The following is a 27,861-nucleotide window of genomic DNA, read 5'->3' as shown; positions in this document are numbered from 1 at the left end:
TCAAAAATAAATAAAACTCACTTGAGTCAATTTTGTGATGCTTCTAAGTCACAATAAATTGTTCAATCTAATACTCAGATAGTTTTCATGTTAAACTGAGGTTCAGTTTTGCTCACATTAGATGGGAACTTTAATTAGTTCCTCTAAGTTGCAAGTAGGATTTCAAGATTGCTCTTGGTAAACTGAACTGGGGAAGGGTTAAATGTTTGGTGAATGTTTCGTGGAAGTTATAGAGATTTTATATATATTATATCACATATATATCACATATATATCACATATATATGTTAATGTTTTATTTAGTGAATCACTGTGAGGTACAGTTACAGTCTTACAAACTTCTGTGTTTGCATTTCAATCATATAATGGTCGAGTACCCATTCCTCCACCAGTGGCTATTTTCCACCAGCAATGGTTCCAGCATCCCTCCCACCACCCCCACCCCGTCCCCTCCACCCCACCTTGCTTCTGTGGCAGGGCATTGCCTTTTGCTCTCTTTCTCCTTTTGGGTGTTGTGGTTTTCAGTAAAGGCATTAAGTGGCCATCATGATCGGACTATAGTCTACTTTCATCCTGCATCTCCCATCCTAAGCAGGCCCTCCTAGCACTCTTTATTTGGCGGCCCCTTCCCTATCTGAGCTGCCTTTTCCCCAGCATGTGAGGTTGGCTTCTAAGCTGTAGAGTAATTCTCCTGTTACTTATCTCTACTGTTCTTGGGTGTTAGTCTCCCATTCTGTTACTTTATATTCCACAATTGAGCACAATCTTTCTGTCGGTCCTTCTCTTTCTGATTCATTTCACTTAACACGATAATTTCCATATTGATCCACCTATACTCAAATTTCATGACTTCGTCTTTTCTAACAGCTGCATAGTATTCCATTGTGTATATAACTGGAGGCGCACAAGACTAAAGTGAAATCTTGAGTATGAATCATTTCATTATATTTATTTCTCCAGCATCACACTCTTCCTACCAACCATTGGAAGAGACATTGATACTTGTATGCATTACTCAGCACATTTTCCACAATATAACTAATGTATATGAACTTGAGTGTGGAGTGAAAGGAAGAGAAGAATATTAGAGAAAAAGAGGAGATGATGGAGAAAGAGAGTACATAGGAGGAGAAAAGGAAAAAAATGTTGGATAACTTTGGTTTACCCAAATTCCATAAGGCACTCCTAATCCTATATTGCTTTTCTCTTTCCTCTATGTTCTTTGCATGGTTTAGCAATGTCCTTTTTGTATAGTCACAGGAAGATAGTTGATGCTATGCCTTTGTAACATGGAAGTTAATTGACTCTAAATAATATTTGCTCTGGGCATTCATCATATTGACTTGATTTAAGCATCAGTTGCCCTTACTTCTTAACACCCCCAAAGGGACTTGGATGGACCCAGGGCAAGCTATAAGTACCCTGGCATCAAAAGGGACAAGCTAAGCACCCTAAGAAGTATAGCACTGTTGTGGAACAAACCCTGTCATGACCCAAAAAGAAATAACTGAATAAGGACCCTATGGGGTTAGAAAACAGTAACCAGTCCTGAGGATTGTAGGCTGGGATATATAGCGAGATGTCCCCAGGAAGGTCCAACCTTAAGTTTAATATAACTCTTACTGTGTTCATACATAATGACTAGAAATATTAGCATTCAATATGATTGTTTAAATGGATTACTAGCTAAGGAAATAAGAAAGCAGTACACTCTAGATGGAATCCTGCCTTTGAGTGGATCTCCTAGTTAGTAATCTAGAGTTCTGAACCCTCAGATGGTATTTTGTCCCCAAGTTAGTCTCCTAGAAGAATTTCTCCTAAAGAAGGGGTTTAACATTGTTTTACTGTTTATTGTTCTAATAATGTTCAACCCACCTATGTGTACCACCACCTTTCATGATTTCTACATAACTATACTGTAAGAGAGAAGGGGAGAAAAAGAAATAACGGTCACTAGTCAATGACCCAGTCTGTGGCCGTTTCCTCATTTGTCCATCACCACAAGCGTGGGGAGGCAGTTCTCACCACCAAACGTATGCATCCTGCAGTCACACTTTGTTTTTAACTCACAAGGAATGAAGAAGAAAAGAGGGAGAGAAGTCTAGATTAGGAAGGGAGGAAAGAAGAGAAAGGAAGATGGGAGAAGAAAGGGATGCGAGGATCTGAAAATGATGACAATAGGATGTGGGATCCTCAATGTGCCATCTTCTATACGAAGGAGTTGGTGGAGTATTATTTTGAATATTATTAAAGAAAACATTGAATATTTTTACTTAATTTAAGATTCATAGAAACACAGGCCTGGAGCTGTGGGTCAATGACAAAAATGCACACCTTCACAGAATGAAGGTCATCAAAGTGGAGGCAAGAGTCTATGGGAGGAGACCCCAGGGCAAACTTGTTTAAACTTAGAAAAATTTAATTTAGAAACTTAAAATTTTATTTTGACTTAATAAATACTCATAAGATCGTGGCCAGGTGCCTCGGACCGACAGGGCTTTCCTTGCCAGTGGATTGAGTACACTGCCAGTCTCTTGCCTTCTCTTCACCATGGCTTCTTCTGATATCCAGCTGAAAGAATTGGAGAACCGTGCCTCCAGCCAGGCTTTTGAACTGATTCTTAGCCCTCTATCAAAAGAATCTGTCCCTGAATTCCCCCTCTTCCCCCCCAAAGAAGAAGAATCTTTCTCTGGAGGAGATTCAGAAGAAATGAGAAGCTGCAGAAGAAAGATGCCAAGTCTCATGAAGCTGAAGTCTTGAAGCAGCTTCCTTAGAAGCGAGAGCATGAGAAAGAAGTGTTTCGGAAAGCGATGGAAAAGAACAACAACTTCAGTAAAATGGCGGAAGAAAAACTGACCCACAAAATGGAAGCCGATAAAGAAAACTGAGAGACACAGATGGCTGCCAAACTGTAGCGTTTGCTAGAGAAGGACAAGCATGTTGAAGAAGTGCAGAAGAACAAAGACTCCAAAGATCCTGCTGATGAGACTGAAGCTGACTAATTTGTTCTGAAAACTGACTTCTCCCCCTCCCCTTCCTAAATATCCAAAGACTGTACTGGCCAGTGTCATTTTATTTTTGCCCTCCTGACAAATATTCTAGAAGCTGACGTAGGACTGTATAGGTAGATCAGACTGTATGATGTTGTTTTAGGGGCTAAGGAGAGAAATAAAAAGGGTTTTACTCATTTTCTGAAGTGTTGAAGTCTTTCTAATGTAGCTATTTTTCTTGTAGCATCTTTTCTACTTCTCTACCTAGTGTACTGAGTTAATGGCTAGTACTGTATTGGCTCTGTGAAAACATGTCTGTGAAGAGTGTGTAGTAGCTTATTTCAAACTGTTATTAGATGCTGAATATCTGTTGACTTTTAAATTCCAATTACATTCCAGTTTTACCAGACACTACTGTACTTGAATGATTATAATAAAGCTGCACAGTACTAAAAAAATACTTACGCTTTTGATGTATGAGATCTGGGTGTGATCTCTCAGAACTAGAGAAAAATAAAGATTGATTGAAATACCATAGATTTAGTTTAGCTCTATTTCACACATTAAGAAAGTTGAGGTTTCAGACATTACACAGGCATTAAAAGACAAATGGAAAATCGGAGGAAAGACTAATATAAATTTGAATCCACATCTGTCTGACTGACAATGTCAAGCTTTTTTTCTGTCTTCTTTCTATTCTTTCTGAATTCTAAAATTACATTGCAAATTATTTAATAGCCATTTCAAACTCCAGAAATAATCTACAAATATATGATTAAAACAAATAAGACTTTAATAAGTTTGGGAGGCATGACATAAATATACAAAGCAATAACTTTCATAGATACCTGTAACAGCTAATTATAAATAAGAAAATAGGCACAAAATTATATATAAACTAGCTATATATAAAAATTATAAATAAAATATTAATAAAAGTTGTCCAAGATCTGAAACACTACTAATTTGCAATTGTAACTCATGTGCCCAAATAAATACAGAAAGAAAAATGTATGAAGCACTTAGGGAAAATATATAAATTAGACTCTGTATGGAAGAAACAGAAGAAAACAATAATGTTTCAAATGCAAGGATAGAGTCATCCACCAATATAATACAAATATAAATCAATTCTGAGAAAATGGGTTTGACCAAATCTATTTCTTTTTTTCCAAAGGGGAGCCAAGAATATATTTTCTAATTTATGTATTCACTTATTAGTTTTGAGTTTCTCTTGGCAATGCTCAGGATTTATTCCTGGCTCTTAATCACTTAATCACTTAATCCCCGTTATTCATCGATTTATTCGAGCGGGTGCCAGTAATGTTTCCATTCATCCCGGTTGCGTGCTAGCGTAGCCCAATGGTATCTGTTCGTTTTAGGAACATGTAGAGCCTCAAACCGATCATTTAGGGTCTTGACGAAGAAGTCTGACCATCTTATAGGTGGGCGTCCACGTGATCTTTTGATGTCTCGTGGAATCCAATCAGTAATGGCTCTAGTCCAGTGGTTGTCTGTAAACCTCATTACGTGTCCAGCCCATCTGATTTTTGATGTCTTGGCAAATGAGGCAGCGTCCCTGATTCTTGAGCGTTGACGAAGATCAGAACTCCGGATTCTATCTCTCATTTGAGTGAATCGTGATATTCCAAGCATAGTTCTTTCGATTCCTCTTTGAGAGACCCGAATAGTGTTCTCATCCTGTTTTCGTAGGGTCCAGGTCTCTGAGGCATATGTTAATGCAGGAAGAATAGTGGAATCAAAGAGATGTGCTCGTAGCTGGAGGTTCTTTGTCCTTTTAGTTATTTCTTCAATGCTCTTGAAGGCATTCCAAGCCGCTCTCTTCCTCCTGCGCAACTCAGGTGCCAGGTCATTCATCATGTTGATTTCTCGACCTAGGTATATATAACTGTTGCATTCGGAGATGGTGGTTCCGTTGAGAGCGAATGGAGCATCAGGAACAAGGCTGTTTCTCATAAACATTGTCTTTTTAAGATTCAGCTGTAGTCCGACCTTTCCACATTCACGGTCAAAGTCGTTCAGCATTTGTGCCACTTGGTTGATGTTTGGTGTTATTAGAACGATGTCATCAGCAAAGCGGAGGTGGTGTAGTTGCCGACCATCTATCTTCACTCGCATGTTTTCCCATTCCAGTCGCCGCATGATGTTCTCGAGGGTGGCACTGAAGAGTTTTGGTGAAATGGTATCACCCTGCCGAACCCCTCTCTTGATATGGATGATAACTTCTTTGTAGAATGGTGAGATCTTGGTAGTGAATCCGCAATAGAGCTCACGAAGGATCCTGATGTATGGAGTTTGTATGCCCTGATTGGCTAGGGCTTCCATGACCGCTTTCGTCTCAACAGAATCAAAGGCCTTCTTTAAATCAATGAACGTTAGACAGAGTGGCATCTTGAACTCCCGAGATACCTCAATGAGCTTGGTTATTGTGTGGATATGGTCGATGGTACTGAATCCTTTTCGGAATCCAGCTTGTTCACATGGTTGTCCTTCATCTAGTGTTTTGCTAATCCTATTCAGGATGACTCGAGTGAATAGTTTGTAGATGACAGACAATAGGCAGATTGGGCGATAATTGCCAATGTCGTGGATGTCTCCTTTCTTGTATAGTAGTACAGTCTTGCTGGCTGTTTTCCTGGCTCTGCACTTAGAAATAACTCCAGGTGGTACTTGGTGACCATATGTGATACTGGGAATTAAACCCAGGTTGGTCATGTGCAAGGCAAGTGTCCTACCCACTGTACTAATACCCTGGTCCCAGGAATATATATTTTAATAATAAATTTAAAAGAACTCACCCAGTATAAATTAAGATTGTTATGAACCTGACTAGGAATGAACAAATAGACCACAGAAAAGAATAAGAAACTGACAAATTACTGTAGGAAAAATAAAGTGTTGATTAAATTATATAAGGTAAATTAGAAACCCATATAGAAAAAATGTAACTTCTATAATATGAAGGGCAATGGAGAAGATTCTCCATGACTTCTACTCAGATCTCTTTGATCTCTTTGATAGCCATGTCCAAATTTGATAGCCCACATACCAAATTCCACAGGATGGATATGTCGTTTCCAATGTTCTCCCTTTCGAAATCTAACACGCCATTTCATCGGTAAAGAAATGAAGAGCACCCGGCCCAGACAAGGTCAGACCTGAACACCTGAAGAACCTGCCATCAATGCTCATCAATACGCTGGCTCAGCTCTTCACATGCTACCTGTCTGAATGCAAGGTTCCGTCCTAATGCAAAACCAGCAGGACTGTACTACTGTACAAGAAGGGAGACATCCATGACATTGGCAACTATCGCCCAACCTGCCTATTATCAGTCATCTACAAGCTGTTCACTCGAGTCATCCGGAATAGGATTGGCAGAACACTAGATGAAGGACAACCATGCGAGCAAGCAGGGTTCCGCAAAGGATTCAGCACCACTGACCATATCCACACAATAACTAAGCTCACTGAGGTTTCTCAGGAGTTCAAGATGCCGCTCTCTCTAACGTTCATTGATTTAAAGAAGGCCTTTGATTCTGTTGAGACAGAAGCAGTCACTGAAGCCCTAGCCAATCAGGGCATTCAAACTCAATACATCAGGATCCCCTGTGAGCTGTATTACGGATTCACTACCAGGATCTCACCATTCTATAAAGAAGTGATCATTGATGTCAAGAGACGGGTTCGGCAGGGTGATGCCATTTCACTGAAACTCTTCAGTGCCACCCTCGAGAACATCATGCAATGACTGGAATGGGAAAGAATGGGAGTGAAGATAGATGGTCAGAAACTACACCACCTCCGCTTTGCTGATGACATTGTTCTAATAACACCAAACATTAGACAATCGGCACAAATGCTGACCGACTTCGACCATGAGTGTGGAAAGGTCAGACTACAGCTAAATCTTACGAAGACAATGTTTATGAGAAACAGCCTTGTTCCTGATGCTCCAATTGCTCTCAACGGAACGACCATCTCTGAATGCAACAGTTATGTGTACCTAGGTCGAGAAGTCAACATGATGAATGACCTGGCAACTGAGTTGCGCAGGAGGAAGAAAGTGTCTTGGAACGCCTTCAAGAGTGTCAAAGAAATAGCTAAGAGGACGAAGAACCTCCAGCTCTGGGCACATCTCTTTGATTCCACTATTCTTCCTGCATTGACATATGCCTCAGAGACCTGGGCCCTACGTAAACAGGATGAGAATGCTATTCAGGTCTCCCAAAGAGGAATTGAAAGAGCTATGCTTGGAATATCACGTTTCACTCAAATGCGAGAAAGAATCCGGAGTTCCAACATCCGTCGACGATCAAGAATCAGGGACGCATTCTTGTTTGCCAAGGCATCAAAAATCAGATGGGCTGGACACGTAATGAGATTTAGAGACGACCACTGGACTAGAGCCGTTACTAACTTGATTCCACGAGACATCAAAAGAGCACGTGGCCACCCACCTACCAGATGGTCAGACATTATTGTTCAAGATTATGAACGATTGTTTTGAGGCTCTTTGTGTTCCTAGGATGAACAGACGCCATTGGGCTACACTAGCACGCTACAGGGGCAAATGGAGACATTACTAGCACCTACTCGTGCAAACTGACTATTAATGGGGAGTAAAGTGATCAAGTGATCTATAATATGCAAGACTCTCAGTTAAGTATAGAAAACATTTAAAATGTCATGCAATAGTGTGTACAAAATACATTATTACTGCCGGTTCACCTTACAAACTTGTTTTTTGGGGCCACACCCAGCTGTGCTCTGGGTTTACTCTGTGCTCTGTGCTCAGGAATCACTCCTAGCAGGGCGTTGGGAGCAATATGAGGTACCAGGGATCAAACATAACTTAGTTGCATGCAAGGTAAGCGCCCTATCCACTTTACTATCTATGACCCCTAGCTTACAAATATTATTAAGAAAATAAAACACATAATTGTAGAAAGACTGAACAGCATAATAACAAAGATAGGGCAATATTTTTTTCAAAAAGTCACCTTGGTCCCAAAAGTATACTGTTTAAGGTGCTTGCTAGCATATGGCTACAGCTACTACCCTAAGTTGAATAACACATGGTCCCCAGATCCCCAGGCACCACCAGGTGTGACCTTTGAGTGCTGCTGGATCTAGTCCCAAAAATAATAGAAAAGAGAAAAAAGACATCTTGAACACAGTTAAAGGTAAATGATACAAAAATTATACTGGTTTCCAATTATTGAAAAAAACAGGAAATTTACCAGACATAGAGAAGACTGTTCTCCCATTGTTCATCTATTTGCTCGAGTGGGCCCAGTAACATTGTGAGACTTGTTACTGTGTTTGGCATATTGAATATGTCACGGGTAGCTTGACAGGCTTTACCATGCGGAGACATACTCTTGGTAGCTTGCTGGGCTCTCCAAGAGGGGCGAAGGAATCGAACTCAGGTTGGCCTGGTATGCTGTGTGCAAGGCAAATGCCCTATCCACTGGCCTATCGCTCCAGCCATATGCCAAACACAGTAACAACGAATCTCACAAAGGAGATATTACTGGGCCCACTCCAGCTAATCGATGAAAAATGGGAGGATAGTGCTACAGTATTATAGAGAAAACATAAGTTCAAATGATCCCAAATATAAAATGATGCTTAGCATGTCTGACACAGAAACCTGCAAGGTAAAAATGGTACAAAATACCTGTTCTTTCCATCAGATTCACAAACATCTATAGACAAATATTAATAGTGGATGAAGTAACGGAACATATCATTTTACATGCATTGTTTGTGTCAGTATCAATTGTTTGAACTTCTTGTCTAGTCATTTGAAATATTCTGGTAAAGATATGAAAATCATATAACACTCAATAATAATACTTCCTGTGACTTATCCAAGGATATTTGTATATCATATATAAAAATAAAATGAAGAAACATTTAAATTTTCACTCATATAATCCTAATAAACTTTAATCAGAATCTTTAATAAGCTAAGCATGCTCATGTTACTCTTTTATTTTAATTAGTGAAACTCCATGAGGTACAGTTGTAGACTTACAAATTTTTGTGCTTGGGCTTCAGTCATACAATGATTGAGTACCCATCCCTCCAAAAGTGCCCATTCTCCACCACCACTGATCCCAGTATCCCCGGCCCCCCATCCCCACCATCCCACCCTGCCTCTATGGCAGGGTATTCCCTTTTGTTCTTTCCCTCCTTTTGGGTGCTGTGGTTTGCAAAAGAGGCATTGAGTGGCAATCATGTTTGGTCTATAGTCTACTTTCAGCATGCATCTCGCATCCTGGGAGGATCCTCCCAACAGCCTTTATTTGGTACTCCCTTCTCTATATGAGCTGCCTTTTCCCCTAGCATGTGCAGCTGGCCTCCAAGCCATGGAGCAAACCTCCTGGTACTTATCTCAGCTATCTGTGGGTGTTAGTCTTCTTTTTTGTTACTTTATGTTCCCCAGATAAATGCAGTCTTTCTATAGTGTTAGGTGGAGATCTGAGCCCATTTTTTTCATGTAGCTCTCCAGTTATGCCAGCACAATTTGTTAAAGAGGCTTTCCTTGCTCCACTTCACATTTCTTGCTCCCTTATCAAAGATTAGATGATCATATGTTTGAGGGGAGATGTCAGTATATTCAACCCTGTTCCATTGGTCTGCAACTCTGCGGACTTTCCTCAGTATAGTTAAAGCCATCTACCACAAGCCTGGGCTGGAGTGATAGCACAGTGGGTATGGCGTATGCCTTGCATGCAGCCAACATGGCCAACCTAAGTTCGATTCCTCTGCCCCCTCGGAGAGCCCGGCAAGCTACCGAGAGTATCTCGCCCGCACAGTAAAGCCTGGCAAGCTACTCGTGACATACTCGATATGCCAAACACAATAACAACTAGTCTCACAATGGAGACGTTACTGGGCCCGCTCGAGAAAATCTATGAACAAGGAGAGGACAGTGACAGTGACAGTGAATATAAGCCTACAGCAAGCATCATCCTCAATGGAGAAAAACTGAGAGCCTTCCCTCATCCTTGATGAGACACTCTCCACTCCTGTTCAGTATAGTACTGGAAGTACTTGCGATAACATTTAGGCAAGAAAAAGGTGTTCAGGACATTCAGGTAGGAAAGGAAGAAATTGAGCTCTCACTATTCGCAGATAATATGGTACTATACTTAAAGAACCCTAAAACCTCTACCAAGAAACTCCTAGAAATAATAGACTTATAAAGTTGCAGTCTATAAAATCAATACCCAAAAGTCCATAGCTTTCCTATACACAAATAGTGAGAGAGAAGAAGGTAAAGGTAAAGGTAAAGGCCCTCCTCTTGTTCGTCGATTTGCTCGAGTGGGCCCAGTAACGTCTCCATTGGAGACTTTGTTGTTACTGTGTTTGGCATATCAAATACTTCACAGAAAGCTTGCCAGGCTCTGCCGTGCGGGCGAGATACTCTCGGTAGCTTGCTGGGCTCTCCGAGAGGGGCGGAGGAATCGAACTCGGGTCGGCCATGTTGGCTACGTGCAAGGCAAACACTCTACTGCTGTGCTATCGCTCCAGCCCAAGAGAGAGAGAAGAAAGTGACATTAAAAAATGCAGTTCACAATTGTGCCCCAGAAAATCAAGTACCTAGGGATCAGCTTAACTAAGAAAGTAAAGGACCTATACAAAGAAAACTACAAAACGCTACTTTGGGAAATTAAAGAGGACATGAGAAAATGTAAAGATATCCCCTGCTCATGGATTGGGAGAATTAACATTGTCAAAATGGCAATGCTTCCCAAAGCACTGTACAAATTCAATACGATCCCTATAATGATACCAATGACATTCTTCAAAGAAATGGAGCAAACACTCCTGTAATTCATATGGAATTATAAGCCCCCACGAATAGCTAAAGCAATTCTTGGGAAAAAGAAAATGGGAGGAATCAACCTTCCTAACTTTAAACTCTACAAGAAAGCAGTAATAATTAAGAGAGACTTAACTGTTAAGATGTAGGACAATGGAGAAGTGTAAATGCCAACCTAGGTATATCTTGAGTAATAATGATCTACTGAAATGTAAGTTTTAGTACATCACATTTGCAGTTTCTATGTCAAGTAACTAGCAGAATTAACTCACTCCAATCTAGAACATTTTCCTTGACATCTTGACATCATTTTACTCTCAAGAATACTGAAGCTCAGAAATGTTAAGTCATACATTAAAGCTTAAATAACTAGGTAGAGTTGAAGTTAGCTAGGATGAGAACCCAAGTCTGCCTGTGTATAACTTGCATTCTGTAATATTTATCTGTTATTGGTGTTTATGAACTATGTTTATAAGTCATGCTGCAAACTAACCAAGGCAGTGTTTATTAATTGCAATATTTGCATGGCACTTCATGTTTGCAATGTGTTTTCCAATTTTGTTTATTTCTTATTCATATTTTATAGTTGGTCACAGTTTATGGCATACTTTCTACAACAGCAGTTGTTAAAGGAAACAAACAGACATGCAAACCATCTCATGCTGTGGGGCTGAGACACTGGGATATTCATGTAAGTATCAAATATTCTGGAAGAGCACAGAAAGGCACAGAGCTGATTTTTGAAAAACCACTAAAGCAGGCTTAGTGCAATTCCCAAGAGATAGTTTCTCCTTTTCCCAGGAGATAGTTTCTCCTTAATACATTTTTCTCCAAGTAGAGAAATCACATTATCATCTTCAGTGTAAGTAAAGCTCATTCACTTTGTACCAAGGGTTAGAACAACTGAAATGGTTAGGATCATCTTCATTCCTTTTAGCAAGGGATTTGTTTTCATTATGAAATGCTTTTTGACAGTTATTCTGGTCATGCAGCATGGGGGGCAAAGAGGAGGGGGCTTAGATAGTAACAAATATTGCTCAAAAGCCTGAGGACTTTCTTTCCTTCCCCTCTTCCCATATTTAAGAGCATTCCAGAACTGACATTTTTTCAGAGGGAAAGATGAAGGAGGACATGGAATAATCTGGATGATATCATCTTGAAATAAGAGCCAAGAAAAGCAATGGAATCCTGCCTTGTCTTGAGAGAACTGACATTCCATTGTATATACCAGATCATGCAAGTCACGTGTGAATTCTCTTAGAGAGAAGATCCAGTGGTGTTGCACTATCCTAAAAGTAGTAAGATGAGGGAGGATAGTGGCTGGTCTTGGTACCCTCCAATGATGTGAACAATACCCTCACTTCCACCATTTCTCTCTTCTTTTGTGCCCTTATCGCTTCACAATGACTACCCTTTAAACACTCAATTCACTTTATTATACAAATGTATCCATGGCTTTCCTATGTATAAATAATGAATGAGAAGAGAGAGATATTGGAAAAACAATCTTGTTCACAATTGTTATCAGAAATTCAAGTACCCCATGATCAATTTAACTAAAGAGGTGAAGGACCTATACAAAGAGAACTGCAAAACATTACTTAAAGAAGTAAAGGAGGCCAAAGAAAATGGAAACATCATCCGCTCATAAATTGGGAGGATTAACGATAGCACAGCGGGTAGGGCGTTTGCCTTGCACGCAGCCAACATGACCTACCCGAGTTCAATTCCTCCGGCCCTCTCGGAGAGCCCGGCAAGCTACCGAGAGTATCTCATCCACATGGCAGAGCCTGGCAAGTTCCCCGTGACATACTTGATAAGCCAAACACAGTAACAACAAGTCTCACAATGGAGACGTTACTGGGCCTGCTCGAGCAAATTGATGAATAACGGGAGGACTGTGACCTGTGAACATTGTCAAAATGGCAATATTCCCCAAAGCTTTATACAGATTCAATGCAGTAATTATAAGGATACCCATGACAGTTTTCAAGAAATTTATCAAACACTACTGAAATTCATATGGAACATTAAGCCATCACAGATAGCTAAAGCAATCTCTGGGAAAAAGAAGATGGGATCCATCATCTTCCCCAAATTCAAAATGTATTATGAAGCAGAAGTAATTAAAACAGCATGGCATTTGGTATAAAGACAGAATGACAAATCACAGGAATAGAGTTGAATACCCTAATACCAACTATTATATATATGAAAACCTAATCTTTGATAAAGGAGCAAGAAATATGAAATGGGGACAAGAAAAGCCTCGTCAACAAATGATATTTGGAAAATTGGGCAGCTATATGCACTGTAGCACTGTAGCACTGTTCTCCTGTTGTTCATTGATTTGCTCCAGCAGGCCCAGTAACGTTTCACAACAAATTGTGAGACTTGTTGTTACTGTTTTTGGCATATCAAATACATCATGGGGAGCTTTCCAGGCTTTGCTGTGCGGGCGAGATACTCTTGGCAGCTTGCCAGGCTCTCCGAGAGGGGCAGAGGAATTGAACTCGGGTTGGTCATATGCAAGGCAGACACCTAACCCGGTGTGCTATATGCAAAAATAAATAAATAAATAAATAAATAAATAAATAAAGAGCTTATATCTCTTTCTAATACCATGCACTAAAGTTAGTTCAAAATGGATTAAAGACCTCAGTATCAAATCTGAATCCATAAGATACATGGAGAAAAAATGGGTATAACCCTCCATGATATTGAAGCTAAAGATAAAATACCATTAGCCAACAAGTGGAAGCAAAGATAAATAAATGAGACTACATTAAACTAAGAAGCTTCTGCACCTCAAAAGAAACAGTGAGCAAGATACAAAGAAAGCCCACAAACTGGGACAATTTATTTTCCCAATACCCATCAGATAAGGGGTTAATATTTAAGATAAATAAGACATTGATAGAACCTTAAAACAAAAATACATACAACCCCAACAAAATATGGGGAGAATAAATGATCATACAGAAAGTTCCTCAAAGAATAAATACAAGTGGCCCAAAGAAACATGAAAAAAAAATGCTTTACTTCACTAATTATGAAGGACAAGCAAATCAAAACATCTTTGAGATACCATCTCACAGCCAGAGATTGGCACACAAAAAAAGAACAAAAGCAACCAGTTTGGGCATGAATGTAGGGAGAAAGGGACTCTTATTCACTGTTAGTGGGAATGCTGACTGGTCCAGCCTTTTTGGAAAACAATATGATCATTCCTCAAAAATTGAAATTCCTAGAAATTGAGCTTCCATACAACCACAGTGCCATTTCTGGGAATATACTCAGGGGACCCAACAATACACTGCAGAAATGCCATCTGCACTTCTTTGTTTATTGCAGCGCTATTCACAATTGCCGGAATCTGGAAATAAACCGACTACCCAAGAACAGATGACTAGTTAAAGAAACTATGGTACACAAAGAAATACTATGCAGCTGTTAGGGAAAAAGAAGTCATGAAATATTCTTATTAATGGATTCACATAGAGAGTATCATGGTAAGAAAAAATGAGTCAGAAAGAGAGGGACAGACATAAAATGACTGCACTCATTTGTGTGACTAAAAAAAAAAAACATAATGTGAGACTAATGCCCAAGGGCAGTGGAAACAAGGGCCAGAAGGATTGGTCCATGGTTGAAAGACTGCTTCAATTGCTGTGGGAGAGGCCAGTTGGGTTAGAGAAGGGATCCCTATGTTGAAGATAGTTAGACAGTAATGATCACTCTGGATAAGAACTGCATGTTGAAAGTAGGTAAAAGAACAAACATGATAAGCTCTCAGTACTGTATTGCAAATCATGATACCCAAAAGGAGAGAGGGGGGAAGAGAGAGAGAGAGAGATAAAGGGAAAGAGAGAGAAGGAAAAAGAAAGAGAAAGATAGAGGGGGGAGAGAGAGTGAGAGAGAGACAGAGAGAGAGAAAAAAAGAGTGAAGGAAAGTGCCTGACATAGAGACGGTTTGGGTGGGGTGGGTGTAATTGAAAGTGGGGACACTGGTGGTTGGAAATCTACACTGGTGGAGGGATGAGTGTTAAAACATTGTATGACTGAACCCTGATTATGAACAGCCTTATAACTGTATATCTCACAGTGATTCAATAAAAATAAAATAAAACTCAATTTATTATGTCATGAATTCATTCTATACATATGTTCTCACTATTCAGGTAAAGTAAGAGAACTAATTTGCCTAGATTCTCATCACTCTCACACACAATCTTTGGGGTACTGTGTTTTGGAATATCTTGTTTTTCTAAAATACTAAACTTTACAAAGATTTAACAAATTATTTGAATTATAGATTTAAAGGAAACAAATATGGAAAATAACTTCCTAGTGTTTTAGCTTCTAGTGACTGTTTTGATTCTTGACTTGTATCACCAGTTCAAATCCACATCATTTCGCTGACTTCTGTCATCAAACCTCTCTCTATGAGTTGCTTGCATTCTTCTTGCCCTTATAAGAACCCTTGGGATCATTTTAGATCCACCTGGGTAATACAGGATAATCTTAACTAAAATCCTTAACTCTGTCTCATCTGCAAAATCCTTTTTGTTCTTACTGCGACAAGTTACACATTACAGGGTTTAGGACAAGAATATCTGGGCAGCAGGGATAGAATGGGGGTTTTCATCTACCACACCCAATTTTCACACATCAATAAAACTCTTTGGAAATTCAAGAGAATTTAAAAAAAGAGAGAGAGAGAGTTTATCCAATTAATTATTAAAGAAACATCTAATGGATCACAATCTTGCAGAGCAGGGAGAGACTGAATATTATTCTGGTTGTGAGTGTGTAGCTTTGGGTAAGCAAAGGAGCACCCACTCTCTGGAATTACAGAATCAGGTGGGAGCAGATTAGCATGGGGTCTCAGATTTCTCGTTTCTGCCAGTTTGGTACAACAAGGAAGATCATCATAAAGTTTTAGATGGAAAATCATTCTTCTGAAGTCCAGAAAAAATCGTGAACTTTGTCAAAAAAACTTCATAGACCACTGAGATCAACCAATTAATTATTCTGATATGGTAAAACTATTTAAGTGTCTACTGGACAAGCAATTCCGCACTTACATTATTGGAAAAGTGATCAGGGAGTTCATATAATAATCATACCTTGCAGTTTTAAATTTGATGAAATAGGCAACTAATAAGTGTCTGTTTTGATCCCTTAACTTTCCTTAGGATATATAAATATACATATAATTTATATAGTAAACAGAATATTTATATAAACTTCATGCTAAATAGGTTTATATATTTGTATATATATTTAATTTATATACATTCAGTGTATTTATATATACAGGCTAGAGCAATAGCACAGCGGTAGGGCATTTGCCTTGCGCATAGCCAGCCTGGCCGAGCCAGGTTCGATTCCTCTGCCCCTCTTGGAGAACCTGGCAAGCTACCGAGAGTATTCACTATGCCAAACACAGTAACAAGAAGTCTCACAATGGAGACGTTACTGGGCCCGCTCAAGCAAATCGATGAACAATGGGAGGACAGACAGATATATACAGTTATTTGAAGACAAAGTTCCTCTCTGAAGTTAATACAAGCTGATGACCATTGTGTGTGCCACTGGCTTATGGTTTATCTTAGAATTTTCTTATTTTAGCATAATCATGTATGATATTATGTAATCTTGAAGCAATTTATTAAAAACAACCTCAGTCCTATTTTATAATTAGATAACCCATGACATGATTATGTACTAGAACATTCTCAAAGATCTTTTATCTAGATAGAAGGAATCAAGATGATACATTGAAAGTTGCTTCTCTCTTCTTTCCAAGCCACCTCAGAAGAAAAGTCCATATTCTAAGTGTTATTCACTCCTTCATTTCCTTTACCATCAGTGCCTCTGGGAAAATAATTCCTGTTTGTTTCCCTTATTTTTGAGATAGCATAACAGGAAATTTCTGGGGAGCATAGGGGAAGAGTAGTGATTAAGGTCATTGATTCTTCTCCTTTGTGGAAATAATTTGATTTGATTGAGATAGATTACAAAAAATATTGATATTCTGAATAAAGAAAATGAAATAAGTGCATAAATAAAACAATGGATATGTATACTTTTATAGTTAAAACTTTATAAAGTTACAAACTCCTTTGAGAATTTGAATTATATTTTTTTCAAAATCCTTTGGATTCTAATAAATATTGTCATAATATTAGAATAGCATGGAGTTAAATCTCATGTACTATTCACAATAAAATAATATTATCATTTTCATTATTTTATCTCATTATTGGAGAAAAGAAAATCTGAACTCAAAGCTTAGGCTGAAGATTAGCTACCTAGTAGTAGTAGAGCTAGATCCAGACACTACACGCACACATATATATAAGAAATTCAAGGAAATGTGCTAATGCATTAGGGTATAGGATTAAAATTTTACTGTCACTGTCACTGTAACTGTCCTCCCCTTGTTCATCGATTTGCTCGAGCGGGCCCAGTAACATTGTGAGACTTGTTACTGTGTTTGTCATATCGAATATGTCACGGGGAGCTTGCCAGGCTTTGCCGTGCAGGCAAGATACTCTCGGTAGCTTGCCGGGCTCTTTGGAGGGGCAGAGGAATCAAACTTGGGTCAGCCATGTTGGCTGCGTGCAAGGCAAACACCCAACCAGCTGTGCTATCGCTCCAGTCCAAAAGTTTACAGAAACTGAAAATTGTACAAATTGTGTATTACTCCCCATTCAAATTATATATATAATTATATATATAATTATCATTGTGCCAGATTGAATCTGATAGCCAGAGTACCCAAATTTGTTTACCTACTCATCTGTATGGTAAAACAGATTCTTAGATATTTATAACATACAAGAAAAAAAAGATAATGAAATAAATGCAATAAAATTGTCATTTTCCCAACTCTTTCTCTGCAGAGATTTACTCTTATGATACTTATGCAATCACATACTTTAGAGCAATTTGAAATCAAAATAGCAGTACATATTCTGGGTAATGCTATCAATGTTAAAATGAAAACGGTTGTAACAGGTTATTCATGATTGCCACTCAATGCCTCTTTTGCAGACCACAACACCCAAAAGGAGAGAGAGAACAAAAGAGAATGCCCTGCTACAGAGGTAGGGTGGGATGGGAGTGATGGGGGTGGGAGGGATATTGGGACTAGTGTTGGTGGAGAATGGGCACTGGTGGAGGGATGGGTATTTGATCATTGTATAATCGAAACCCAAGCACAAAAATTTGTAAGTCTACAACTGTACCTCATCGTGTTTCACTAAAAAAAATTTTAAAAAAAATAGGAGGCTTTCTTCCCCCTTCAGTGAACCACAGTCTTTGACTTTTCATTCAGTTTTATGTTTCACTTTAAAAAGTTACTGAAACTTGTGATAACTAGAATATATGTGTGCTTTGAAGGTGCTTGTTTCCCTAGGCAGGAAGAGACTAGAGACGGTGGGAGAGGAAGAGGTAGGCAGAGGCTCCTTTGGTAGGGCAAGCTGTGCAACACGGATAACCTTCTCCTATTTTTTTCTGTTCATGTTTGTCCCCAGGAATTATTTTGTTTTTGCTTGTTTATATATTTTTATTCTTGAAAGTATTTGATGACATTTTCATTCTAACTCATCCAAAAGAATAGAGAAGACCCCAAAATTATGACAGATGGGAGGCTTGGCTATCTCAAATGCTGTTATGCCTTTAAAAATTCTCTTGCTCATTTGTTTCTTGATGCCTCACTCTGTAAATTCTCCATAATTACACACAGAATCCTTAATTTTCATGAAACTTTAAGTTAGGATACACATAACTAGGGTGTAATAAGAAAAGGTGTGCAAATGACTGTTTGACTAGCAATAGCTGTTAAAATTTCCATATATTTTAAAAAAACAGTTTCTATAGCTCTTCTTGTACTGGTTTAGCTGGTGGCAAACCAGTTCTACTTTGATTAAGAAAATAAAGAGAATAAGTTGGATAGTCACAAATTAAAAAACTATAAAAAGTATGCACTGTAGCACTGTCCTCCCGTTGTTCATCGATTTGCTTGAGTGGGCCCAGTAACGTCTCCATCATGAGACTTGTTGTTACTGTGTTTGGCATATCCAATGAGTCACAGGGATCTTGCCAGGCTCTGCCGTGTGGGCGCGATACTCTCGGTATCTTGCTGGGCTCTTTGAGAGGGGTGGAGGAATATATATATATATATATGTATATATATATGTATATATATATATATATATATGTATACATACAGGGCTGGAGCGATAGCACAGCGGGTAGAGCGTTCGATATGTGTGTGTGTGTGTGTGTGTGTGTGTGTATGTATATATCATGATCATGATCATCCTGTTGTTCGTCGATTGCCTCGAGCAGGCACCAATAATGTCTCCTTCGTCCTAGCCCTGAGATTCTAAAAAGTGCCACATTCAAGGTTCTTTTAGGGTTAGGAGAATGAGACCCATCATTGTTACTAGTATTTGGCATATTGGGTATGCCATGGGGAGTTTGCCAGACTCTGCCATGTGGGCAGGTTACATTTACGGGATGTCAAATGATCAAGTAATTCTTTTTATGTAGGAGTACCGCTATTTATTCAGCCACTGATTAGCTGATTGAATTGGGCATGAACTCCCCCTTACTTTTTATTTATTTTTTATAATTTTATATAATTTTATATTGGGCAGAATCTCCTGCCCCCACGCCTGGCTGTCCTCACAGGGGCCCCTTGGAGGGAAGCGGGTTGAGTTTCCCTCCCCACTCCGAACAGAGCTCCAGAAGCTGAAGACCTCCAGAACCATCCACAACCATGCTGAGACCACTCTCCACATGCATGAAGGTACCAGCAGAGGAACAAAGGCATGCAGTTCCTGGGGCTGAGATATCCAAGCCCGCTCGGACCAGGACTGAGCATCCTCCAACCAGATCTTCCATCTTCCAGTAGGTGGGGGTCACACCCACCATCTGACCCCCTGGCGCCATGTAATCCCATCAACGGCCAAGACCCAGAGACTATAAAACCCAGCTCCCGGAAGCACAGCCGCAAATGCCTTATTATATCATTCTTGCTTTTGACAACCTGGCAGGCCACCGAATGTAACCTGCCCACACAGCAGAGTCTGGCAAACTCCCCGTGGCGTACCCAATATGCCAAATGTGTGTGTGTGTGTGTGTGTGTGTGTATATATATATATATATATATATATATATATATATACATATATATATATATTTATTAGAGAGAGAGAGAGAGAGATTTTTAGTTTTTGGATCATACCTGGCTGAGCTCAAGGGCCACTCCTGATGTGGTTTGAAGGCCATATGCTATACTGAAGAGAGGCCACATTCAAAACAAATACCTGAACGATTTTACCATCTTCTGGTCGAGAAATGTGACTTTTCATATTATTCCTCAGAATTAGAAGAGGTTCTCAGCCATTTGCCTGAAAAAAGTCTTTAATGTATCCATCATAAAGAAGTTTGATTTCCCGCATATGTAGTTATGGTGTTGTCACCTAGCATTAAGAAAGTAAGAGAAAATAAAAGATTAATTTCTCTCAATTAGATGACAGGCACCAAGCAATGGAGAATACTGCTCTAAGAGAATCCTTAACACAACTGGGAAAAAAAGAAAAAGAAGAGGAACTATCCTCTACCCGCTTCAAAAATGCCTATAGTGATTGCATTATTTACCATATTTCCAAATATTTTTATTATTGCATTATTAAATAATGGCCGTGTTTCTATGTGGATTCATAAAATCATTGAGAGATGAGCACATGTGTTTTTACTTCTGAAGATACAAAAGTGAGTAAGAGATTATCCACACCCTAAAAGCATCTCAATACTGTTGGGTGGGTAGAAATATTAACAAAAATCATTTCCTAAACTATGTTATATTATAAAAATAAAACTTAGGAAGAAGATAAAACCTAAATTAACAACGAATAAATCACATTCAAGATGAAAGGGAAAAATTACAATGTATTTGTCAGAAATTAGAAATATAATGGAGGTTACTATGAACAGTTTGGAGAACCTAGACGAAATGGATAGATTCTTTTTTTTTTCTTTTTGGGTCACACCCAGCAATGTTCATGGGCTTTGCACTCAGGAATTATTCCTGGCGGTCTTGGGGAACCATATGGGATGGTAATAAAAATAATGTTAATAAAAATAAAAATCATATAATCATATCAATTGATTCAGAGGAATCATTTAACAGGATCTATCACCCATTCATCATAAAAATACGCAATGAAATGATGAAAGAAATCTTCCTCCAGATAATAATGGTCATCTATTACAAGCCCAGAGCTAGTATTATCCTTATAACATAGTAAGGACATGAAAGGCAACACAGTAAAAAAATAAACAATGGGATAAATATAATAAACATAAAATTTAAGAGTCTCTACATAGCAAAAATATCATAGGCTACAACTAAAAGAGTGTTAACTTAATGAGGAAAATATTTGCATTCATAAGATCAGATATAGGTTTGATATTCAGAATATAAAAAGGACTCACAAAGACCAACAAAAAACTTCAAAAATCCTATCAAAAATAGGGAGAGCAACTGAATGGACACTTCTCAGAGGAAGACAGGTGGATGACCAATAGGCATATATAAACAATGCTTAGCATCACTTATCATTAAGAAATCCAAATCAAGACAGCAATGAGATACCAACTCCCACCAGTGAGAATAATACATAATAAAAAATAGTGGAAATAATCTGTGTTGGTAGGGATGTGATGAGAAAAAAATTCCATCCGCTGCTAGTGGGAAAGTTGTCTGATACAATCCCAGTGGAAAGCAGTATGGACAGTTCTCAGTAAACTTTGAATTGAACTGCCATATGTCCCAGCAACTCCACTTTTGGATGTCTACTTTCAGGATATATAAATACTCTCAAAAGGACATATACACACCATTATTCATTGGTACACTCAGAACAATAGCTGAGCTATAGACCATAGGTATCCTAGGTATCCAATGACAGACAAGTGGATTATAACAACACGGTATATAGACAAAATTAAATACTATGCAGCTACAGGGAATGATGAAATCATGCAATTTTTTACAACATGACTGAAACTAGAAGACATCATGTTGAGTGCAGTAAGCCACAAAAAGAAAGACAAATACAGGATCATCTCACTTATTTCACTTATTCTATATTATCTGTGGAATATAGAATCCAGGATTAAGATATATGTTTTGTAGTAAAAAGAGGATGCCCTGATCATCCTTGACCCAGTATTTAGAGAGGAGAAAAATAGAGAAGGAAAGATATCAGAAGGGAAGAAAAGAACCGGAAGTAATGGGTGAACAGACATCAAGGCTGGTGGCATGAGTGAGAGGTATAGCCATATAGTCAAAACACAGACTCAACAAAACAGCAAACATGAGTTCTAAGCTGAAACCAGGGAAACTTTGTGTTATGTCTGTAAAGTTGACAGGTTGGGATATTTTGGTGTTTGGGGTGGGGATGGAATATGAAACAATGGTGGAGGGATTTTGATCCTGATGGTGGCGAGGGTACAAGCCCTTGCCTTGTCCAAAGCCATTCCTACATCAATAACCGCATATGGTCTCCACAGTGATCCTCCTAAGCACAGAGCTAGGAATAAATCTGTAGCACCACTGTGCATGGCCGAGCCCCCCCCCCCCCCCGCAAAAAAAAAAATGGAATGTACGCATAGCATCATGGAACAAGTAAAAGAAAGAGGACGAGGAGAAGGAGGAGGAGAAAGAGAGAAAAGTAGAGGAGGAGAGATGGGGGAGGGGGAGAGGGCTTTATATAGATTGATAAGGTGACTCATGGAGAAATAAATAGGAGTCAGATCCCCAAGGGCATCCCAACCTGCTGCACCTGATGCACATAAATGAAAATGCAAGATATGAGGAGGGAAATGTGTACGTGAGGAGGGGATGTGGGGATGCAGAGCCAAGAGAGCCGCAGAGCAGCCTGTGCACTCTCCAAAGCCATCATAGTGCATCAGGCATAAGTTCGAGACTCACTGGACAGAACCCACTGGGGGCTCAGTGAGAGAGAGGTGCTAGTGTGAAAGTTAAATGGGACTTTCACAGTGTTTCCTGCTGGGCAACTCTCCTGCTGGCAGAGCAGACCTGAGGTGATTTGCAAACATATCCTGGTGACCAATGAGCCTTGGTAGGCCCTCACTGTAGAGGGGGCCAGTGCCCATGAATCAAGAACATTTCGGGTAAGTTTGTCTGAATACTGGAAAGGACAAAGGTTCTAAGTTCAGAGTTTCCAACTCAGTGCCGGCAACAAACACCTTTCCCGGGAATCTTCTGAAGTTCTATCAGATCTTTGGTCATTTGTAATAAAACACTATGTGTTTGCAGGTGTTTTGTTGCAGGTATCTTACTGTGTCCATACCTTATCTTTTAGAAAGCTATTTTTGTCTATTTTCAAGGATTTAAGGTGAGCAACACCATCAGAGCGGGGTGAATGAGGAAAGCTTGAAAGAGGGCTAATTTCCTCTGGTGTTTATGGTGAGTATCAACTGAACTCAATATATTTGACCCTTACTCACACTTCTTAGATTTCTTTGTCTTTACACTGCTATAGAATATTTTTGGGAAGTAATATTGGATCTTCTCGAGAAGCTGCTTTATTGTCCTACCTCATTTTCCCACACAATAGTCTATTGTTTCAGTTCATGTGCAAAGTCATGAATATGTCTTCTTTTCTCTGGCTCCCCTACCTTTTGGCCAATTTTTTCCATTCTTCACCTCCTTACCCCTATCTTCCAAAAAATATTTACCCCAACCTTATCCCCTAATGATCCCATTTGTATGCTTTTCTGAATTTTCCACTGCATCCTACATAAATGCAACTTGTATAGCTCCTAAGTCTGGTCTTTATTCTGTTATTCCTCAAAGTAATACCTGGTTCTTCAGGTGTTCAGGTCTGACCTTGTCTGGGCCGGGTGCTGTTCGTTTCTTTACTCACGAAATGGCATGTCAGATTTCGGAAAGGAGAATGTTGGGAACGACATATCCATCCTGTGGAATTTGGTATGTCGGCAAGTGGACATGGCTATCGAAGAAATTTGAGTAGAAGTCATGGATAATCTTCTCCATTGCCATTCTGGAGGATATGATGGATCCATCAGGATGTCGGAGGGCAGTCAACTTGGTCTTGTAGTTGGCGAAGGACAGGCGGGCATTACGAATACTTTTCCTGGCTTATGCCGCATCTACCAGCACTTCTGCTCTTCTATCTTTGAGGTCTTCCTTGATCGCATCTCTGCACTGCTTTGCGAGCTCGGACATTAGCTTGCGGTTGCCTGAGGCATGTGCCAAACCACGTTGGCAAATAAGCTCAAGAGTTTTCGAAGACAGGCTTTTTTTGTGGCTATCTCTCTTTTGGTGTTCCTCGCACAATCATGGAGGTGCTGAACCAGTCTATCGTATTCCTCGTCAATGTTGTCAACAATGGCATCTTCCCATGTTGCCACTATAGTGCCAAAGAGCTCCCAGTTTGTGGTCGTTCTGGGAGTTCTCTTTTTAAACTTTGCATCCATTTCTCCCCACTCTGTGAAGTAGAATTTTAATAAAGGAGACGGTGGTTCGATCCCGTTCGGAATTTTGGGACAACAGCAACATCAGTCAGGCAAAACCGTCGATTGAATATGATGTGGTCTATTTTGTTGTGGAATCGTCCACCGGGAGACTCCCATGTCCAATATTTAGATTCTGCCTTCTGGAACTGTGAGTTACCATGAATGATCTTGGTCGACATGATGAACTCAGACAGTCTCTCACCCTGTTCTTTCCATTCTAGGCCATGGGTCCCGATGTGAAATTCTTCAGCTGATCTTCTCGGTCCTATCTTGGCATTAAAATCACCCACAATGATCTTGTAGAAGGTGTGGTCTTCTTTATAGAACTTCTCCAGCTCCATGTAGAACTTCTTGATTTCTCTTTCATCATAATGAGATGTTGGTGCGTAGACAACGAAGATAGAAACTGCAGGCAGTGAGCCACATCTATTCAAATGTAAACATCCGATTCGGGTTGTTAGGCATTCGAATGAATCAATGCTCATGGCCAAGTTTGTGTTGACAAGGACACCGACGCCTCCGACACCTCTTTTATCACATGTTCTAAGGAACAATTCTTCTCCAGTGTCGAAAACGGCATGGTGAGATCCGTGCCTTCTTGTCTCGGTCAGACCAATGATATTGTACTTGATCATTTGCGCTTGTACCATCAGGTCCTCGATGGATGCATCTGATGCTAGTGTACGTGCATTGAAAGTACAGACGATCATTTTTGTCTTCCTTCGCTGTGGCAGCCTAGTTCGGCCTTGAGATTTTATTGGCCTCTCCTTTCTCATCCTTCTCAGTGCTGCCATGTTGGTGAAGCCTTCAGGGTAAGGTGAATGAGACCAGTTGTAATTACTGGTTTTGGCATATCCAATACACAACGGATAGCTTGCCAGGCTCTTCGTGCAGGCAGAATACTCTCGGTAGCTTGCCAGTCTTTCCGAGAGGGATAGAGGCTTTTGGGGCGACCTCTAATCGCCCTCGTAAAGGTAAAGGTAAAGGTAAAGGTAAAGGTAAAGGTAAAGGCCCTCCCATTGTTCGTCGATTTGCTCGAGCGGGCCCAGTAACGTCTCCATTGGAGACTTTGTTGTTACTGTGTTTGGCATATCCAATACTTCATGGGGAGCTTGCCAGGCTCTGCCGTGCGGGCAAGATACTCTTGGTACCTTGCCAGGCTCTCCGAGAGGGGCAGAGGAATCGAACTCGGGTCGGCCATGTAGGCTACTGCAAGGCAAACGCCCTACCGCTGTGTTATCGTGGAAAGGTAGGACTGCAGCTGAATCTTACAAAGACAATGTTTATGAGAAACAGCCTCGTTCCTGATGCCCCATTTGCTCTCAACGGAATGACCATCTCTGAATGCAACAGCTATGTGTACCTAGGTTGAGAACTCAACATGACAAATGACCTGGCACCTGAGTTGTGCAGGAGGAAGAGAGCGGCTTGGAATGCCTTCAAGAACGTCGAAGAAATAGCTAAGAGGACGAAGAACCTCCGGCTCCGGGCACATCTCTTTGATTCTACTGTTCTTCCTGCATTAACATATGCCTCAGAGGCCTGGACCCTACGTAAACAGGATGAGAATGCTATTTGGGTCTCCCAAAGAGGAATTGAAAGAGCTATGCTTGGAATATCACGTTTCACTCAAATGAGAGAAAGAATCCGGAGTTCAGACTTCCATTGACGATCAAGAATCAGGGACGCTGTCTCATTTGCCAAGGTGTCAAAAGTCAGATGGGCTGGTCACGTAATGAGATTTAAAGATGACCGGTGGACTAGAGCTGTTACCGACTGGATTCCACGGGATGTCAAAAGACCGCATGACTGCCCACCTATCAGATGGTCAGACTTCTTCATAAAAATCATGAAGGATCGGTTTGAGGCTCTTCATGTTCCCAGAGTGAACAGATGCCATTGGGCTACACTAGCACGCAACAGGGACAAATGGAGACGTTACTGGCACCCGCTCGAGCAAATTGATGACTAACTGGAAGTGATTAAGTGAATACCTGGTTGACACAATAATAGAAAAAGACCTAAACATTTTTAAATAATTTTCAAACAATTGTGCTTATGTCTACATGTGCACAAGATAAAAATATAAACTGAGAGAAAATTAACAAGGATTAATAATGTCCCAGAAGTTTTATTAACAGATTAAGTTAACTGTACCCTTAAAGGAACTGCCACAGTAGCACACAACTGAAATATTAAAGCAAGGTCAAGGTGTCAGTCATCTACATTGTCATTCACTGCTTCTGAACATCTGGGACTTTGATAAAGTCACTTAATGCTGAGAGGCAAAAATTCTCTTCTTACCCCATCTTCTAAGCTTCAGTGAGTCTTTAGTGTGCTAAGGGCTCATATACTGATTTGTTTTATACCTCAGTTTTTAAAATCAGACCACCTAACCTAAGAACATCATCATTGGGGCTAAAGAGATAGTTCAAAGGATTTTCATACATGCATTTCATGTGGCAGGCCCAGGTTCCATCCTCAACTCCATACAGTTCCTCAAAACCACATGGAACCACCTTGCAGAAAGCTGCAATGTCCCTGAGCAGCACTGAGTGTTAATGAACAACTCTAGGCATCAAAATGTCAACTTCATCTTTATTCAAGTAAAGATATTTTAAAATTATGACTTATGACACTAGCTTGTTAAACAAAATATATTTTAACATCCCTTAAGAATAAAGTGGGGAAACTTATTTTATAAGAGGACATGGGAAAGTACTTAAATAGACACCATTTATCCTCTAAGTTTTGTTTGTTTGCCACAATATAAAGAGAAATCTGTCTGAACTGAGGCTGAAGAAAGGAGGTGACAGTTGTAATGCCATCATGATGGTAGAATCTAATCTGTGGGCCAGGGTGATTTTCACTCACTGTTCACTACCCCAATGAAATATTGATGGAAAAAATTAGGGCATCTTTATACTTTAGTAACTCATTAGATGTGTTGATTCATTTTTCTAAAATTCACGATAGAACAAGGAAACACTTTTCTACTCACTTGTCGTCTTGTGACATTAGCTCATTCATTTATAGGAACTTTAAGTAACATGTTATAGTAGGCTACTTGACTTTTAATATAGCAGTCTGTTGCTTCTAAAGTGAGTATGCTGTATTTCAATTTAATTGACTCTTTTTGAGACCTTATGTTCACAGCAAAAGTCTTGTTCTGCTTTGTTCTTACTAGTGAATATGACTGTCGACATCCTATACAGAATTTAGAAAGATTACAGATGAGTGAATGAATCAAGTCAAAACCATTTAATTTAATATCACAGGGCAGAAAGTGTGAAGGACTGTTATCATAAGAAAGGTTTCATTGGGTTGAAAGAAGAACCAAAACGTGGAGAAAAGTGTACAAATTCTTAGGTTTCCACAAATACTGAAGTAAACTAGTTTTATTTAGAGAAATGGAAAGAGAAAGAA

The 27,861-nt window shown here is 39.6% G+C and overlaps 1 pseudogene; it reads left to right on the top strand.

Annotated features, from left to right (window-relative positions):
- The first annotated feature begins 2,497 nt into the window (after positions 1-2,497).
- Positions 2,498-3,389, top strand: LOC130022706 (stathmin-like; annotated as a pseudogene).
- The last annotated feature ends 24,472 nt before the right edge of the window (positions 3,390-27,861 follow it).

This window comes from Sorex fumeus, unplaced genomic scaffold (genome assembly GCF_029834395.1).
Source record: "Sorex fumeus unplaced genomic scaffold, SorFum_2.1 ptg000020l, whole genome shotgun sequence".
In the NCBI taxonomy this organism is placed as follows: Eukaryota; Metazoa; Chordata; class Mammalia; order Eulipotyphla; family Soricidae; genus Sorex; species Sorex fumeus.
This window is presented reverse-complemented; position numbering and strand designations above follow the sequence as displayed.